Genomic DNA, 19,319 nt, shown 5'->3' on the forward strand with positions numbered 1-19,319 from the left:
TTACATTACAGCTTGCTTCTCACTGTCACTTCCATAGATTAAATGCCAGCTGTTGCTTTTACGGAGCCAAAATACCACTTATTTCTTCTTCACACAAGCTTTTTAACTGCCATTATCTATACATAAACCCAGTCCCTCGTCTGTCACATCTCTAATGGCAAATTCACGCACACCTCTTCCCTTCTTTCTTACACCCGTTTAATTAGCTGTTAATCACGGGCAAACTCACATGCTGTATTCTGTGTTGTGAGCAATCTGGCACTTTGGTGGGTTTTCTGGGTGTTGATAACAAGTTGGTTTTAGTATTTGTTGGTTTATTATTTTAAATTCCTTTAAAATGGATTTTTGGGGTCTGAAAATGTTGATGATAAAGACAAACAACTAAACCTGTATCTTCAATCCAAGGCAAAGTGGTGGGAAACTTCTTAGACATTTCATCTCATTAAGTCTCCCTTAGGGGAACTACAAAACAGACATCCAATACAGTACACGTGATATCCCTAATTTCAAATGTATATTCTTCATCTTTGAATTGGGATGATTGTCACGGTTTGCCAGGGCAAGCCGTGGGGAATGTTGGAGAAAGGACCCAAACGCTGGACTTAGTGCAATGAACAGTGCATTTATTTACAGTGGGGGTAAATATACACCACACAATAAGTCTCCCGAGTGCTCCCTCAACTCCTGTGTCGTGCCTTCTCCCAAGTGCTGGTATTCCGTGCTCTCTGCTCCTGTGCCTACGCACACCCCGTGCGTCCTGCAGTCCCGTGTTCCGCTCTCCTGAGGAAAAACCAACAGACGCAGCCGTTATGGCACCACTCCAGCAGGCATACACTTAACAGTACTTGCGACACTGACATGGAGTCTAACTCAACGATCCTGCGCCGGAGGAAGCTCCATTGCTCTGTTAAGTAGCTCCCCCGACGAGCCTGATCAGAAGCAGGTGTGTGGGAACCTGGGCGTGACCAGCAGCTGGCAGGGCCACACCCATCGGGCCTGCAGGTGGCTGTCCTTCATCCTCCAGCCACACCCGCAGACACACACGTACACACACCAGCATGGAACACAAGAGCACAGTGCAGCAAACATACACCCAATAATAATCATAATAATAAAGGTCCACACTGTTCACGGACCCCGAGTCCCCGGAACCGGGTCCGTGACAATGATTTTTCTTTTCGATTATCATGAAGACAGAGATTGCACAGGCAGGTAAATACTGAGTTAAGATGTCAGTGTGTTCTTGTGTCAACAATATACATAAGGTGCTTATTGTTATGATAAATGATAAATGGCAAAACAGAGAAAATTGCTCCACAAAGGTAAGTGCAGGAATGAACAAGTTAAAGTACTAATATTACAAGTAATCCATTATATTAAAGAATAGCCTTAATAAAAGTAGTTCTAATATTTAAATTTCTTGATATATTATCCAAAATTGAAATATAAAACCCCCTCTTATCATGCAGACAATTAGCTTTCTCTGTAAAGGTTGTGTAGATATTAGGGTGTGCAGCCTTTGCAGTGTGTGATTCCCTGTGTTGTTCATTTGTGCATTTGGATATTCTCAGTCTCCCGTGAAAGGTAGGTGAAAGGCATTGCCCAACATCGTCCTTATCTTGGACAACATTCGTCTTTGTTCTCATTGGTATTTACTGAGGTTGAGGAAAGTTCAGCATGGGAACGGCACAGTTGACATTGTCCCCATTTATGTTATCTGTCCCTTCTTGAACTCGTTTTCCACTGACTTTCTGCACTCTCTCGTCACCACATGGCTGCACATTACTTCCTTAACTCTTCAAGTTTCTGTTAGCCATTTGTCTTTGGGTTACTTCCTGTTTTAGTTATTTTGCCTCGTTTTTCATGTTCTGCCCAGCCATGTCTACTGTCACAAGGGTTGATGGTTCCCCCTGTGTCTTTGTACATTCATGCTCCGTTCCAGATACCTCAGGAGTCAGGAGTAATTACGTCAGTCCCTTGTTGAAATCTGAAATCCTTGAAGTCTGAATTGAGGAGGAATTTTAGATGAAAATTCTAACTGGGAATTCGGAAATTCTGGTTTTTGAATGAGTCTAGAATGCACTATCAAACCTGTTTGTATATATAGTCTTGTCTTTCCCTTTATTCTTGAAAATGATCGCACATATGCTTGGTGGGTAAAAGGTTACTGGTTCAATTCCAGCCAGGGATATAAATCTCCTTTGGGGTTGCATCTGGAAGGGGATCTGGTGTAACAAAAAAAAACTCTGAACTAAAATACCAAAGGTAGTACTCATTAGTCACCATGCAGCATGATCCAAATGGTCCATGTAATTACATATTGTATACTGTATTACAAGTTGAAATTAATGAGCCTCGGTGTGAAAACATCCCTTTTGTGTTGTTACAGCTAATAAAGTGGCAGTCTCAGAGGTTTCCATTAAAATATGCATTGCCATATGAGTACTTTGGAGTATTATGAAAGTATGGCAGTATTTATATATTTACATTCCCAGATTAAAATGATTCATTTCCATTAATCAGAAACAGTGACAGTCAAGCCATTTAGTTAGGCTTAGGCAGCAGAACTAGTCAGGTAATATTATGCACTTGCCTGATGGTACCTACCCGAAATAGCGATTGACACTGTGATCGGTGTGTCCCTCCGAGATATCACCAGCTTAGTGTAGATGACACTTCGGTGCTAAAAACACTGAACAGGAAAAGGCGGATACAGTGAACTGTTAGAAGCGCCCCAGGTGAGAGACTTCTCTGAGAACTTTCACTTTCACATTGCTTTTTGCAGACCCATGGCTCACTTATTTCTTAAATCTAACTTCACAGACAGAGTTAAATCTGATATTTTTTTTTACACTACAGCTCCATGGTGTAAATAAGCCTTTATACGTGTAGTGCTTCGTATCTGCTTTAAGCTATTTCAGATTTTTCCACCAAACATAATGCATCATCATATAATTTTCCTGATTATATTTTGTATTAGTGATCAGAATCCATAAGGCGTGTGTGCTAACTATAATAGCAGTACTGATATAATAAATTTAGTAGAAGGAGGAAGCCAGTTGTTTTTAACAATCGTCCTGCGGTGATGTTATTATGACATCATGTTGTGTATGATTGCATTTTTGGACTGTGATTTTACATCTTTGTAACCACATTAGAAGAAAGAAATGTGTGTCTGACCAGCCATTAGCCAAGACCCAAGAATTTGAAGAGACAGCAGGGTGAAGCCATTAATGACTCTTCTCCCTCACTCATTTCTACGTCGAGTAGGTGGGAGGCATACCTTGCATCTGGTCATTAACTGACTCACCTCTGTCATTTCTTTCTTGAAATGATGCACTAAAAAAGAAGGAAAAGCTTTGCGTATGTTGCATATAAATGACAAGGATGGATGATAGTGAAACAATTTGATAAACTGATGCTAGCCTCATATCCATACAGCCTCCTGTGAGTTTACATGTTAGGTACAGTGCAGCTGGAACAGATTTTTTCCCCACAAAGAAGCTTTATTCTAAGCTGTGACGCTCGTATTTTTTTTTTTTTTTTTTTAAATGAACAGAGTGAAGCCAAACATCACAAAAAGCTCCGGCTTTTAGAAACTGACCGGTGTGCAGTATTTTTAGAGACTCAAAGAAACAAAAAAAAGGAGAAAAGTCCAATGAGATGTGAGAGGATTGCTGCAGCTTTTAAAGAAAAAACAAGTGACTAATATTTGCTCTTGAAGAGCATTCACCATGAATCACCCTGCAAAATGTATTGTAAGCTATTACAAATAATTGCTTTTCCGCTGTCTTCACTTGCACTCATTTCCCTCAATATCTAATTCTTCTGTAATATTTGTGAAACCGTATTAGAATCACAGTGAATGTAATACAATGTGTTATCAACCCATTACCTCCCTACAGGAATCAATAATTCAATCATACAGCGATTTAGATGGAGTTTACACTCTCGCCGTGGCCCACACAGTGCACTGTACATTGCGTCCTTTCCAAGGGGACGCTCTTCTCATGCCCCCAAGACCCCTTGACCACCCCCACCCCGCCTGTGACTCAGACTGCACGGTGGGGATCAACCGTGGCCCTCCTCTCCTCATTAACCTCATCTAATTAGATGGCAGGGAAGTCCATTGTTCGCCCTAATGAAGCCTCAATGGAAAGACAGGGCCTCGGCTGGCTCTTCTGACACTGCTGTGAAATTACAATCCCTGATCCTCGTCCTCCCTCCCACCTTCCTACCCCTGGCCTCTTTCAGTCTGCGTTGGGGTTTCTTGGAGAGCTTCACCAACGTTGGTTGTCTAGCAGATAGATTGAGAGACAGATGCAGCAAGCTGTCTTTTTTCTCATTCCTCTACTGCTAATTTTGCTCCAGCAGCAAAGCCCAGGGTGGCATTAGCTCTGCTTAACCCTCCAGTATGTATCCCATCCACTAATTACTTAGCTGCAGTGGTTCGCTGAGATTTAAGTACCACCTCAATCCCATTATCTTCCATCCTTACAGCTAGCCCCTGTTGCCCGGGCTCTTTGTAGTGCAGGAGCGGAGGCTGCGGGGTTATTGATATGGGCCTCCCTCGCAGATAAGATCCACGGCGGTGCGAAGGAGGAGGAGAATGGCGGCCTTGGATGGAGAAACAACACAAAAGGGGAGGGGGGGCCTGCACCTATGTAGGTAAACCGAAGGTGGCAACAGGAACACCAGGTTGTGACTCGGGGAGGGGGGTTAAAATTGGATGGGGTGTTTGGAAAGATTATTTGCCCTCCAGTGTTTTCACTCTCTCTCTCTTTTTTTTTTTTTTTAAAGAGGTGGGGGTTTCGCTCTCTGCTCACCCCAGAGCAACTAATTACAATTCACATGTCACACACTCCACACATAATAAGAGTTAGGAAACAGAATTAAAATATTCCAAAGGCCTGCAGGGGGTGTCATCTCGGGAGAACGAGGGGAAAGTGTGTCTCTTTTTTTTTTTACGATGGGGCGGGGAACTGCGCATGTGTTTGTGAGCCAGTGCATGCGGCATGTGCGTGCGTTTGTCAGGGAGAGGTGGGTGGATCGAGGGTGGTGTCGGGGGGGGGGGATTGGCGGGAGCGCGAAAAATCTACAGCACTCCCCGCTCTGTGCGTTCCCGCCTGCTGCTGTCCCGTCGGTGGGCCCGCTGCCCCACATTCTCTTAACACATCGCCTGCTTGGCACGCCGGCACGGCTGCCTGTTAGGGTGGCGGCAGCTCCTGGTGGCGGTGGTGGAGTTTTTGAGGGGGTGAGGTGGAGGGCAATTGAGTGACATCTGCTCTGCTGAGACGAGGGGGCAGGCGGGCTCCTGGCATCAGCGGCTGTGGTGTCAGAGGCGTTGGCACGAGGCTGGCTGGGTACAGCAGGGGTGGTGGCGCCGGCAGCAGGCGGTGGATGGCCTTAACGGAGAACCGTTTGCTCAAACAGCATGACATCTCCTGGAATGAGAGCACACATGCACACACGCACAAACACCCACTTTTTTGGCAAAGCTTGTGCGCTTCCATGCACACAAACTGGCTCTCCATCCTTCTCCTCGTTCTGTCACGTCCCCCTCTACTCGCCTGTCTTCCACCTCACACTTCAGGTTTCCTCAAAGCCTTCCCATGTCCAGCGCACACTCGTCGCTCAGTGTCTGTTTTCTTTTTTTTAACCCATGTTTTCATCTGAAGTCTGCAAACGTGGACCGCGTCGGCGGCGTGTTTCATTTACGTCGCCAATTACTTTCTAACTCTCTTCCATCTCTGTCTGCCTTTTATCCTCCATCTCTTCAGGTCCCCCCCCCCTCAAACCAAACACCCTTAATGAACCGTGAAGCTGACACCTGCGAGAAAGCAACAACTACATTAAAAATGAGCGGCAACGTCCCCCAAAACCTCCGCCTCGTCACCTGCCACCTCCTGAACGGGACAGGGAAGTGAAAGCACCACGAAGGATTGGGTAGTTGATGCTTTGGTTGCTATTAAAGTTTTGAGTTATTAGCAAATAGTAATTTTGATTAGAGGCGAAAGCATTCATGTAACCTAGAACGTGGTGGTGGTGGGGTGATAGAGGAGAAAAAAGACAAAGAAGAAGAAGATGAGTGACGTTTATTAGGTTGTATCTAAACGAATCCACCACTCTCCTCTGTCTCTCTCTTAGAAGTTGTTTCCCTCCACTCTCACATCACCGCTGTTGTCGAGGCAACTGTGACGCTGATGCGCTGTAAATTGATTTCCCCGAAAGATGTGATGGATGAATAGAGAATGAACATCTTCATCGCTGACCCCGGCGCCGATTGCTTCTCCACCCTGCCTGCGCCAAAGATGATTGACAAGGCTGCTAACGAGTGCCGTCGCCGGTCGTGTTATAATTTTTTCTTCTTTTTTCTTTTTTTTTGCTGCGTTGAAAACAGCCGAGATCTCGCTCGGTCCCGAGGTAATGAGCTTCTGGAGGAAGGAGAGGGAGGAAGAGGAAGAGGAGAGGCTCACCCTGGGAGAGGTGAAATAAAAGAGTGGGAGTAAATAAAAAAGAGGAAAAAAAGGGGAGACAAAGCACATGAAAGTAGATTAGAAAGAAGTTGAGGTTATCATCGACTTGAGAGGGGCCATTTCATTGTTTATCTGCTGTCTTGATGGATGTCTTTCAAGCTGGGGCTTTCTTAGCCGCGGTGCATTTGTTTCCCAATCGCTGAGAGGCAAGAATTTTCAAAAGGCCCCCATAAAATGTGGTATTTGCATTAAAAGTATTTGATGTAAAACAACAACAAAAAAAAGTGCAGCGCGCTGCAGATTGCATATCAGGACGCGCACGCGTGCGCACGCTCGGCCCCGTGTGCCTGTGTGTGGGCAATGCATGCATTTATTGTGTTTGCATATGCATGTAGGCATGTGTAAAGCTCTGGCATGTGTGTGTTTGCGTGTAATTTATTCCTCCACGTGGGGGCTGAGGGCAGGTCTCCCTCTTTCCCTCTCTCTCTGTTTATTTGGATGATTAGGAGGTGACAATATGTTGCTGATGATCAGGTTTATAATCAGCTACCATCGCAGATTATTCTAACCTTGATTAAAGACCTGCGGTCTCCCTATCATCTCCCAGCTCAGCCTAACAAGATAGGACGACGCTCTGATTAATGCCAGAGAGCGACTAGTCATGACACAAAAGGACAGGCCTGCATCACCGCGGGAGGACTGTCACGCACCACACTTTGTCTTTCTGATTTGTCTGCTTGATGCAGGACCTTTGTCTTAATTATTTGCCTTTAACAAATGAATCCGTGTGAGACTGATTCACTTTTCATTACCGCAGTAATAAGGATGGCGTTGTTGACGCCTGCCATGATTACATGGCTCCAGAATCTCGCTGCAGCACATCCACAAGCCCCCCTCCCCTCCCTTTTACAGAATAAGTCATGAACTCGTCATCAAACTTTTCTTTTGTCTTCGCTGACAATCATTACTGCGGCATGTGCACGTGTCTGTGTGTGTGTGTTTATGCGGGGGTTTGTGTTTTCCTGGCAGAGAGTTTGATTCATTATGCTGCGAGGTGTTGTTGAGGTCCCGGAGGTGTGTAGGAGAGGATTGAATGAATGAGTCGCTCTCACGGGTTGTCAGATGATGGAGGCGCTGATCCAGCGTCTCTGGCAATCAACCGGACGGAGGCAGACACAGAAGCCGCTGGCCTTTGATTCACTTCAGCCACTCTCTCCCTCTTCCTGTGGGAGTGGGATCATCACATACGGATACTGCTGGCGAAAACAAACCTCTAGTTTAACGGCGGTGTCACACCGAAGAGGAGGCTTGGTGATCCACCATTAGGCACAATTTGTTTCCTGTTTTCTGTCCTGAATCACAGTAAAAGTCAGATCTTGCATCTGTGCGTTTGACACTGGATACGTGTAACCTTGGCAACTCCACATTAAGATGGTAAATGGTAGCCTGCCTGATGATCTTATCAGAACACGATTATTTTTACTAAGAGGCTAAAGCTACTCACTGGCTCCAAAAGCCTTCATTGACCACCTATTTACTTCAGTGTGATTTTTCTTTTTACAGCCAGTGTTAGCTTCAAAGTCCCAAACAACCAACAAGATCCTTCGTCTAAGGCAGGCGTGGCTAAAATTTTTGTTCGGACGGCCAGCCTCACTTTGGTATGATAAGCAAAGGGCAGTAACCACATAGAGGTGTCACACACAAGGCGGCCCCAGTGGCCTAATGGATAAGGCACTGGCCTCCTAAGCCAGGGATTGTGGGTTCAAGTCCCATCTGGGGTGATTTCCAGCAGAGTGGCACAGTGAAATCATTGCACGTCCTTAACCCAGAGGTCAATGGATTGAAGCCATTCTCTGCTCGAACTTTTAGACAGCGAGCTTTCTGTCATTAAGGTCACTGTTTAACGTGTCCATTAATGGACACTGTTTATATATGCACTTACTGGCCAAGTCATTCCTAGTATCTGTTTGGACCCTGCCTTAGCTCTAAATGGCACAGGGTGCTGGAACCATTCATCATAGATTTTGGTCCATGTTGTCATGATGTGAATCTCCCATTCCACCACATCCTAAAGATGCTCTATTGGATTGAGATCTGGTGTCTGCCGAGGCCATTTGAGTACAGTGGACTCATCGTCATGTTCAAGGAAACGCTTTGATTTGGATATATTCACCTTGCCCTGAGACTCATCAGACCAGCGAACCTTTGCCAGTATTTTATGGTCCAGATTTGTGTTTTATAGCCTCAATTTCCAGTTCATAGCTCATGACTGGTTCCCATTGCGGACTTCTGCTGCTTTCAGAGATGCTCTTACACATGCCTTGGTCGCAACAAGTGGTTGTTTTAATTTACTGTTGTCTTCCTTTAGCTCAAAGCAGCCTGGCCATTCACCTCTTACCTCTGATATCAACAAGGCATGTTCTCCCAGAAAACTGCCGCTCACTTTTTCGTATCATTATCTGTAAACACTACAAATGCTTATGTGGGAAAATCCCAGCAGATCAGCACTTTCTGAAATAGTCAGACCAGCCCATCTGACACCATCAGCAATGCCACGTTCAAAGTTGCTTCAATCAGAATCAAAACTCATGCTGGTCTTGAAACTCAATTGTCTAATTGCTTTTGAACCTCTGAAAATGCGGAACTGTTTATAAAAAATGCTCTAAAAGCTGTAAAGCCAACAACCTGCACTTCAGTCACATGTTAGTTATTTGATTTAAAACACGCTGTGATAGTCTAAAGTAAAAACGTCCACAAACTTATGGACCTGATTGTATCTAACAGTATAGATGACCTTCTCACTTATTTACAGCCCTGACATATGTAAATTATCAGTCCCATTGCCAAGTTTAACTTGGGTCACCAAGGGTTATTTAGCCTGTCGTTGCTAGTCTTTGAATTTCAGTCTGATTAAATATACAACAGTGTGGGTCTGTGGGATACAAAGCTAAGGTCAACAAAACAGGATTAATCATTACTGCAGCCTTCAAACGTATTTTTTTTTTACCCTTTTTATTATTCATATTGAACTGTAAAATTACTTTTGTAAACATCAGCATTATAACATTAAGTACATAAAAAAACACATTAAAACATACAAACCTAAAAAAATTTTATGGGCAGTTCAAGTATTTAGGTTTTCTCTGTTAAAATATACATTTCATATTCAAACCACATCTTTATTTTTCATCATAAAACACAATGCAGTTTGTAATCCCAATTTCAACAAACAAAGGTCAACCAATTACCAAAATTCAAAGCGCAAAAACAAACTCATTAATTTTATCTAATGAAGTTAATATTAAAAACGAACTTTCAATTATTACACATCGAGAAACTAAAATGTTTATTCTCTGTGTGCAGATTAAACAAACTTTTCTTGTGCCTTTCGGTGACCGTAGCAACGCCATAGTTCCCCAGATGGGCAAAAATAAATAAAAAAAAAAAAAAATCAGCATTTCAGCTTGTTTACTCGAGGACAGAAACCGAGTGCGCTCTATTTGCCCGAATTGTTCTCGCGTCCAGGTGCTCTTTGGACAAGGTGCCTTGCATGGAGCCACGCTGTGCTGTGGGACGGTCTAAATGGAGGAGGTCCAGCCACTGATTGTCCCTCTCCTCTTTGATATTAAAAGCATTCTAGTGAGAATAATTTGTGTTTAGTGCCCCGCTGCGGATCGAGCCGTCCTGTTTGACCAACGGAGCTGACCTAATTCCTCCTCTCCAAGAGCGCACAAGTGTTTGTGTGCTAAATGCAGAATAGCTGTTGTGACTAGCCGGGCGCACACAGAGCCTTGTTGTTGTTGCCGGGCGAGCCTGTGTGTGCGTTTGAGGGCCACTGAGTACGTGACCTCTCATCCAGCATCTCCAAAGCGCCGGCTCAGCAGGCGGGTAATTCATGCCAAAGCTTTGGCCGCCCCGCTGCTCGGCGCACACGCCCTCCCCTTCCCCCCGCCCCGAGCAGCCCCTCCCACCGAATGCCCCCTGACCCATGTCTCCGTGGCGATGGGGTGTCCCGTCACAGTGAGCACCTGGCACCTGGCCACCCTGTCTTCTTCGTCTTCTCCTCTTTCTTTTCTCTGTTTTCCCTCCCTCACAGGCCTCATCGGGGGGTTCTATAATGAAGTTTCACATCTTCATTCAGGGAGCGACAGGAAGTGGTCCAAGCCTGGAGCGCTGTCAACATGTTGAAGGATGTTTCAATTCTTGGGAAAATGCTTTTCGTCTTCCTGCAGGACTGTTCTGTTTTTGTGCCCTTCAAACTTCACGGACACAAACGCGGGTCTGTCTTCACATCTACCTTTGCGGAATTTCTTGGAGCTAGCATGACTATAACGACACCAAACTGTAAACACTGAAGCAAAGTTTTAGCTCAGAGATGTCGAACTCTTTTTACATCGAGGGTCGCATACATGCAGCCTACTTTGGGCAACTTAGTTTTTCTGCCTGATAAAGAAACATTGCTAAATAAATCTGTCAGCAGGACTCTTTAGATTTCAATTGTAAGAAACCCTCGGCTCACATGGTGCTTGTGCTGCCTGGGTGGGTCCAGAATGAGTTGTCCAGCCTCTGCTGGGCTCTGGCGGAGGCCATCTTACATGTTTTCTGCTTTTATGTTCTGGTGTGCACGCTGGCTGAATCTTGATCTTCGCTCTGGGCTTCTGTCAAAATTTAGTTGTTTTTAATCAGGTCAGTCCAAAGACCAACATTGACGTTGTCTCTGTTTAACCTTTGACCTCTGCTCTAACCTTTCCTACTGTAGCGGCAAGAAATCTGTAACCCTGCACAGATTAAAGCCCTGATCGTTCCCTTCTACTTCTTTTATTCTTCTCTCTTTCCTGCTTTACCTTCCGCCTCCAGACATGACATCACGTGGCCGCTGTCTCGACAAATCGCTGGGCTCCTGTCTCATCTCTCTCCTTATTACATGCCGATTAGCCCTACAAAGTGGTATAAAAAGGTGTCTAATGCAATTACCCTAGTTAGGACATTTTAATAGTGTGCTGTGCCTCAGAGATGTATGTGCCGTCCAGGCGCTGACATTAAATCAATAATCAGCCTGTCACGCCTGCTTGTTAATTCACAGCTTTGCATTTTATACCCCAACATGGTGAGATTGATTATTGGTAGCGGGGGTTTTGAAGTGGGGCAAAGGGGTTTATAATGATATGTGTAATGGAGTATGGGCCACGTTGCTTTAATTTGCATGGTAGATACTAACTGAGATTTCATCTGTGGGATGCTCGCAGCCTCTAATTTGTTCGGATAAATTGCGATATGGAAGAACAGTAGTTTTATTGAGTGTGCAAATGACTCTTTGTACATGAATGTGTGTGTGTGTGTGTGTGTGCTGGAGGAAGGGAATGACTGAGTGAGAGCACTTCCTTTGTTTCTGTGTCCCCACCACAATCATAACGTCATTACTCAGCACTCATTTCTAAATTATCTTACTTATTAGTGGATAAATGCGAGTATTCATAGCTCATTATATCACTGTCACATTTCCCCCCCTCAAACTGGCCACTGCAACTTCTTTAATTTAAAAAAAAAATGGGAGATAGGACCAGTGTTGGCCAAGTTACTTGAAAAAAGTAATCAGTAACTAATTACTGATTACTTCCCCAAAAAGTAATCCCGTTACTTTACTGATGACTTATTTTCAAAAGTAATTAATTACTTAGTTACTTAGTTACTTTTTAAAAACACGATTTACAACCTGAATAGGTGATAAAGTGATAGATCTTTCAGCCCAATTCTACTTTTTCTGCATAATCCATCATACAAAATGTAATCAAATGGAAAAGTCTCTTTTTTTTTTAACTTGTTTTATTAGTTTTAATCTTTTAACTTTATGCATCAAGCAAAAATGTAATTATATGCAACATTCTCTGACTGGAAGAAATTTGTTTAACATTTAAACCTATTTTCTGCACATTCCAGCACATAAAATATATTTTGTGTTTACACTCAGTCTTTCAAATAGATGCCAGTAAGTCAAAGACTCGCGGTCCTTTTGCTCTATTTTCACCTGTAAAGCAGGAGTTGGGTAGGCGGAGGTTTGCCCTGGTGCAGGTGTGCCGCAGCGGTCAGTGGAAGAATCCGCGAGCTTCTCTGTGAATTTCCCATTACGTCGTTGTGCACTCGGTGCTTGCTTGGAAGTTTAGGGGTTTTTTTCGCTGTAAAAAGAAGTTTTCTTCCCACGCACAATGGATGCTAATGTTTTTGTCACTTTTTATGGAATCAAACTCAAAGTAAGGTCAGTACTTCCACGCTTTAAACGCTGCATGCTCATACTCTCTCCCGCACTCAATATATTATCCACTGTTGATCTGCACACAGCTGTTGTCACGAACGTCGCACTCGCTTACGTCACTGTCATGAGACATTCTCACAAAAAAATCACGGTTTTAGTAACGCAGTAACGCAGCGTTCCTACCGGAAAGTAACGGTAATCTAATTACCGTTTTTGCGATAGTAATCCCTTACTTTACTCGTTACTTTAAATAAGTAATCAGATTACACGCGTTACTGCCCATCTCTGGATTGGACAGAAGAAATGTGACAGGAGTAGGTGTGACGGGGATCATAACAGCAGAAATCAGCTTACAGGCAAGTCGAAGGTTTAAAGAGATTAATAGAGTACAAACTCAATAGACTGTGTGTGATCTACATTTTTTCCCCATTTTGATTTGTGCTGTGATAGTATTTTATACTATATTATTCAATATTTTATACTGTGCACTATACTTTTCTACTAAAGGGTCAGACCCCCTTTTTCCTTCAGAGCTGTCTTTGTTCTTTGTGGTATAAATTCTGAAAGATCCTTTAAAGACTCTTTAAAGACTTAATGTTTAATGTAACCAGAGCCAGTGATCCAGATCTTAGTTACTCTCTGGTCCTCGTCTGGTTTCATGAGTCTCCACGAACAACAGAAACACCATCCAAACAAAGTGGAGCCCAGAGCAAAGCTCAGGAGCTGAATAGACATTTTCCTCATTTCACTGCAGGTCACAATGGATCAGCTGTAGACTGAATAATATGCAGCACATTGAGTGCAGCCCCAGTGGACTAATGGCTAAGGCACTAGGCTTCTAACCCAGGGGTTGTGGGTTCGAGTCCCATCTGGTGTGAATTTGTGGCATGGCGCATCAGAAGTGTGCTGAGCCATCTCCTGTTAGCACTTTTAGACAGCCAGCTTTCTGTTATTATTGCAAAGGAAACTGTTTATAAATGCACTCACTGCTAGAACATCGCTGTATCCTGATGAGACAGAGTCTCTTCCCTGTCCTCATGCTCTGTTTAAACTTCAGCAGGCTCTCTTCATCATGCTTAAATGCACCGAGTTGCTGCAAGGTGATAGGCTGATTGGATATCTTTGTTAACCAGAACCTGGACATTCGTAAACTTATAAAGTGAACAGTTAGTGATTGCTACCTAAATCTGTAAAGATGTCCATCAAATCACAGAGCTGGATATATGCACAGTCAAAGATTGAACACAGTCACAGTGGAATGTTTCTCTTTTTCATTTTATGTTTTTATTTTTCACATTTTTATCAAAAAACAACAAAATCATCTGAGTTCCCCAGTGAGCTGCACTCAGTTGAACTTTCTTCACAGTGTTGATATTCTGCTTTCTACCAAATATGTGCAATCTGATCCTCGCTCACTTTGCTACTGAATAAATGTTTCAACAGCGGCCCAGTGAGAGGAAGACTAAATCAACAATGCACCTTTAAAGCCACCCAACGAGTAATGAGGACTATTTATCAAATTCATTTTACATCGTGGGCCACAAATAACTCGCTCAAGTGGCCCCGACTAGTGAAAGTTCCCCTTCCTCTCAATAAAGAGAAATAAAACTGAACATTTAATCCCAGAGGGCTTTTTAACAATGCAATTTCAACAGAGTGTCTCAGTTTTTCCACATGATAAAGACACGTTGGTGTAGTAGATTAGCATGACTGTTTGGGCTTAAACTGTAAGAAATAAACGTGTAAAATTACAGAAAAAGTTATAAAACATAAAGAAAATGAACTTTTTTTTTGTTCAGACTCACTGTAAAAAAAACCCCAATAAATAAAGCCATCTGACCCACCGTGCTCCTTCACATTTTCCAGTCATACAGTCGGCTGGATAGGAATCGTTGTCAGGCAGATTCTGGGCTCCGGGCCTTATGTATGTTTTCCCAGAACAACATAACGAAATGCAGGATGGCTCAACACTTTTGCACAGCACCATGCATCTTACTACTCAGCAACAAGCAAGAATTGGTGACAGGTAAATATCTTCCTCACTGGGCTTCTGTGATATGGCACAACACTTTCACGCTGTGTACAAGTGTACCCCGAAGAAAGCCAAGTAACACCCACAGGAGGTGTGAGTGTCACAGCTCCCCGAGCAGACCTCCATCATCGTCTTCTATTAGTCTTAATTAGACCTTCATCGAGGAGAGTCACTCACTATGCCAGCGCGTATTAGCGGCCCCTGAGAAAACACGATCCCGTGGGTTCACGTTGGAAATGACCAGCTCCTGCTCTTCCTGCCACCTCGAGCTCTGCAAACTCCATTTGGGCTCCATTCATGCAAAAGCACACCTCAGCACTCCCCAAAGGGAGAAAGAAAGCCTCTCTCTAACGTTTAAAATCTACAGCATTTGTTTCTCGGTGCGTCCCGACGTCTTAGCAGATGAAAGGTATGAGAAATGTGCGCTAATTTATCATTTATCATTTTAGAACTTGGAACAGGAAGGAGGTGGGGGGAGGGGGACGACAACAACCTGCTCAACCTTGGAGGAGCGGCATGGAAATCAAGATGAGGCTTTCATGAATGTGACAAAGTCTCAACACTTTCCTCCTCCCTGATGCATAAAGTATGTTTCGCCCTTGCAATTCAAGGTTGTGAATAATGTGTTTTTCTCTAAACATTTTAATTAAAAAACATCCATATACGGCGATTCAAAGAACTATGATGCAGCTACCCCTCTGCCCCACCACCACCACACCTCCCTTCTAAGCCGAAGTAATTCTGCAGCGACGCAATGACGCCTCAGTTTCCTTCAAGGAGATCGTTGAAAGCCGTATTAATCATTGTCTGGTGCTGGCCCACCTTCCCCGGGTGTTTTGCATCCCGCGACATCACTTTCAAAGTCTACCTCCTAAACTCGGGAGAGTGACAAAGTGGTTCTAAAAGACTAACGGCGTTGAGCATATGGCAGAGGGTGGTGGTGGTGGTGGTGGAGTGGGGGGGGACAGCCAGGCTCCCTAACCAATCCAAAGAAGATGAAGGAAGGTGTTGGGGGAAGGAGGGAAGAGAAAGGATGCAGAAATGACGATTCTCATATAGAGCAAGCACCTCATGTTTCCGACTCTACTTTCTACCCTTTGCTTAACTCCATGCTAAGCTGCGTCTGTGTGGATGAAAATGTCCTTCCTCAGAGCGGGAGGCGATATTTTCCAGGGAGCAACCTGTACACATGCATTAATAAACACAGATTCTTAGTATCTTGGCGAGTGTTTGCCTCACAAACAAATGAATGCCTCTCCATGTTCCTATTTCCTGGCGGCCTCTGATTGGTTCTGACAGATATTCGGGGTTTTTGGTGAAGTAATTAGTGAGCCTCCGGGCGTGAGCTGAGGAGAGGCCTTCAGTGCTGGGTTACTTCACAGTCTTTCCTCTCTCCTTCTCAGGTAATTGCTAGCAGCTGCACAGCCTGGGAGTTTAAAAGGAGCTTTGCATCGATTCCCTTTATACCCCCTCCTTTCCCACTTTCCTTCTCCCGTTTCCTCATCCGTGCCAGCACAGCCTCCCCAGTGATGCCTCAGATCCTGCAGACCGCTCAGATGTACCCGATGCTGCAACAAGCTGGAGCCACTGCCGACACAAGTACCCGGGTGACTGCAGCCGAGTAAATATTACAAATTTTGTTTACCTACAGTATCCTAAAGGGGCAAAACAAAGAGCAGTTTTATGTTTTTGTATGAAAGAAAAATGCACTCCAACCTCTTTCCCTCCAGAGGAAAACAAACAGAGTGTGTCTAAGTAATTGTTCATCACCACCTACAGGTTTGCACAGGCCTGCGGAGCCCTGGACCGCTTAGGATGCACTTATGATTCTCTTCTTTCTGCATCCGTCTTGTTGCACAAGTACAAGTACACAGTGGGAGGACACCCATGAGCGATCCGAGCAGCAAAAGTTTGGAAAACGAAATGTGGTCAAGGTTAGACCAGAACTTTGGCTGAGATTTGGCAAGTCTGTTATTCAGAGAATTGAAATATTTTCAGTAAAAATTAAAAATTAACTCAAAGACTTTCCCCCACGATCAACCGAGGTCGCTGCATTGGATGATCCCTCCGCCCTTTCCACTCTTTCCAACTCCCACACCTCGCTTTCCTCCACAGCTGAGATGTCAAACTCATTTTACATTGTGGCCCACACCAGTAAAACTTCCCTTTTTGTCAGTGTAAATAACTTTAAATACCCTTTTAATTCATGAAATATTTCAATATAAGAAAAAGAAGAGAAATGCAAGTCAGTTTTTACTGTAAAGCCACCATTAAAAAAAAACAACATACATTTTTTATGGAAACAGTATAAAAAAAAGGGAACTTTCTGTAATTTAATTGTTTATATGTTTATTAAATGTGGTTTGTCGCTTGTGGGGATAGGTTAATTGATTAATCCAAATTGCCACTAGGTGTGAATGTGAGTGCACAGGGACAGACAACTCACATTGTTGTCTGTCCCTGTGTGTTGGCCCTGCGACAGACTGGCGACCTGTCCAGGGTGTACCCCGCCTCTCGCCCTACGACAGCTGGGATTGGCTCCAGCGCCCCCCGCGTCCCTGAAAAGGATAAGCGGAAGCGAATGGATGGATGTTTATTAAATGTACGAAAATATGGTTAAATGTCCCATAGTCATCACCTCATCCACAATTTTATTAGATTTCTAGTTTGTTTATTTTATGGCTACTGTTTCAGGGGTTGTTGAGGCTGAAACAAGCTGCTCGTTTTCTTACAGCAAGTTAGAGAGACAGCCAGCAGACTGGGCACTGAAAGGAAGAAAGGTTAGAGTTCAGACTAATTACTTATGAACACACTGTTAATATTTTGCTCGCCGTATAAGTGAACAACTGCTTCCGTGCGCGCTAAAACGAATGGCACCAATCATTTGCTATATAAATTGGCCTAGTTCTGCTGTCAGAGTATGAGCTCCTTTCTGTTTCTTGTCATTTCAAGCCATCATTGTATTTGCATCGCTGACATATCAAAGAATCCATACAGTCTTTGTACTGCGAGACAAAACCGCAATAATAAAGCGCCACAAAGGGAACAGAGTGAAAAGTTGTGACAATATGAAACGCCACAGAAATGTGAATCCAAAGTCACCAAGAGTGACTGATGGAAACTTAATCCTCAAGAAAAAAGAACAGCAAAAAAACAAGTTGTCTTGTGGAGGTTGAGATGTTTCATCTGAAAAGTGAAAATCTTTTAAATGATAGAGGAAAAAATGTTGTTAATCACAATATCGGCATCTAATCAGAATTATTAATCACTGTGATTCTTCCGGTGGGGCCAATCCACCTAATTGATAAAAAAAATTTCATTGATGTTAAAGGTGTAAAAGTGCCTACATCTATCAAACAGGTAAGGGGCGGAGAATAAGCATGGTCAGCTAGAGAGATGCACACTTTATTACGTACAACTGTTCAGGTACTCGGTTAAAACAGTGGACATTTAAACAGATTGGCTACAACATGAGGTGGCATAGGAAGCATGAATCCATTGTGCTGTTTATGTTGGTGTGATGATTTTCTCGGCACACTTGAGGCCCATTACTCAGGGTTCAACCAGCTGCCTAAAAGTGTTAGTAGAGGATGGTTTCGATCCATCGACCTCTGGGTTATGGGCCCAGCACGCTTCCGCTGCGCCACTCTGCTGCACAGCACCCCAGATGGGACTCGAACCCACAATCCCTGGCTTAGGAGGCCAGTGCCTTATCCATTAGGCCACTGGGGCTGCATGCAGTGAACCCAAACATACTGCATATTGTTCAGTTGGTTCAGCTCCTGAGCTGTGCTCTGAGCTCCACTTTGTTTGAATGTTCCTGTTATTTGTGGACAGGAAACCACCCAAGGACTAGAGAGTAACTAAGATCTGGATCACTTGCTCTATTACATATTAACCATTAAGCCTTTAAAGAGTCTTTGGAGCATCTTGCTGATTTCATGTGACAATTAATTAAAACAGCTCTGATTGTAAAAGGGATTCTTAGCACACTTTGGGCCGCTTAGTACCAACGGAGCATTAGTTAAACACCAATGAACAGTGTTGTTGCTGACGATGTCCATTCCTATATGACCACAGTGTACCATCTTCTGATAACACGCCGTGTCACAAAGCTAAGATCATCTCAAACTAATTTCTTAAACGTGACAATGAGAATGACTTCACAGTCACCAGATCTCAATCCAATACAACACCATTGGTATGTGGTGGAATGAGAGATTTACATGATGGATCTGCAGCTGTTGTTTATAAGAATTGCAACCTGGCTATCTATAGTCGGCTTTGATCCTCATAACCGGAGGTTGCATTGGGGTCGCTGAGCAGTCTGTGAAGGATACCTTAGATATTCTTCACTATGTCAAGGCAGTTCATAACTTTAGTTATTTTTCTCAAATGTTTTTTGCAGCAACAAAAATCCAGGACTTGAGACGCCTTTTATGTGCTTTTGTGTGAATGCAGTGTAGCTTTACACTATTTCATTTGGACCAAAGTGGTAGTCCTCTTGACCTAAATTGTCTCCCTGCTGCCATTCTAAGAAAGTCATATATGCCTGCAGCAG

The 19,319-nt window shown here is 43.7% G+C and overlaps 1 long non-coding RNA gene and 2 other non-coding genes across 3 annotated transcripts; 1 reads left to right on the top strand and 2 right to left on the bottom strand.

The window, feature by feature from the left end:
- Window positions 1-675: 675 nt before the first annotated feature.
- Window positions 676-1,165, bottom strand: LOC146491550 (uncharacterized). The gene is made up of 2 exons (XR_014872274.1): window positions 859-1,165; window positions 676-780 (listed from the first exon to the last, which is right to left on the bottom strand). It is a non-coding gene; the product is annotated as an uncharacterized LOC146491550 (long non-coding RNA).
- A 7,019-nt stretch (window positions 1,166-8,184) lies between these two features.
- Window positions 8,185-8,257, top strand: trnar-ccu (transfer RNA arginine (anticodon CCU)). The gene has a single exon. It is a non-coding gene; the product is annotated as a tRNA-Arg (tRNA).
- A 10,160-nt stretch (window positions 8,258-18,417) lies between these two features.
- On the bottom strand, window positions 18,418-18,490 carry trnar-ccu (transfer RNA arginine (anticodon CCU)). Its single transcript has one exon. It is a non-coding gene; the product is annotated as a tRNA-Arg (tRNA).
- Window positions 18,491-19,319: the final 829 nt, after the last annotated feature.

Source organism: Neolamprologus multifasciatus, chromosome 23 (assembly GCF_963576455.1).
Source record: "Neolamprologus multifasciatus chromosome 23, fNeoMul1.2, whole genome shotgun sequence".
NCBI lineage: Eukaryota > Metazoa > Chordata > Actinopteri > Cichliformes > Cichlidae > Neolamprologus > Neolamprologus multifasciatus.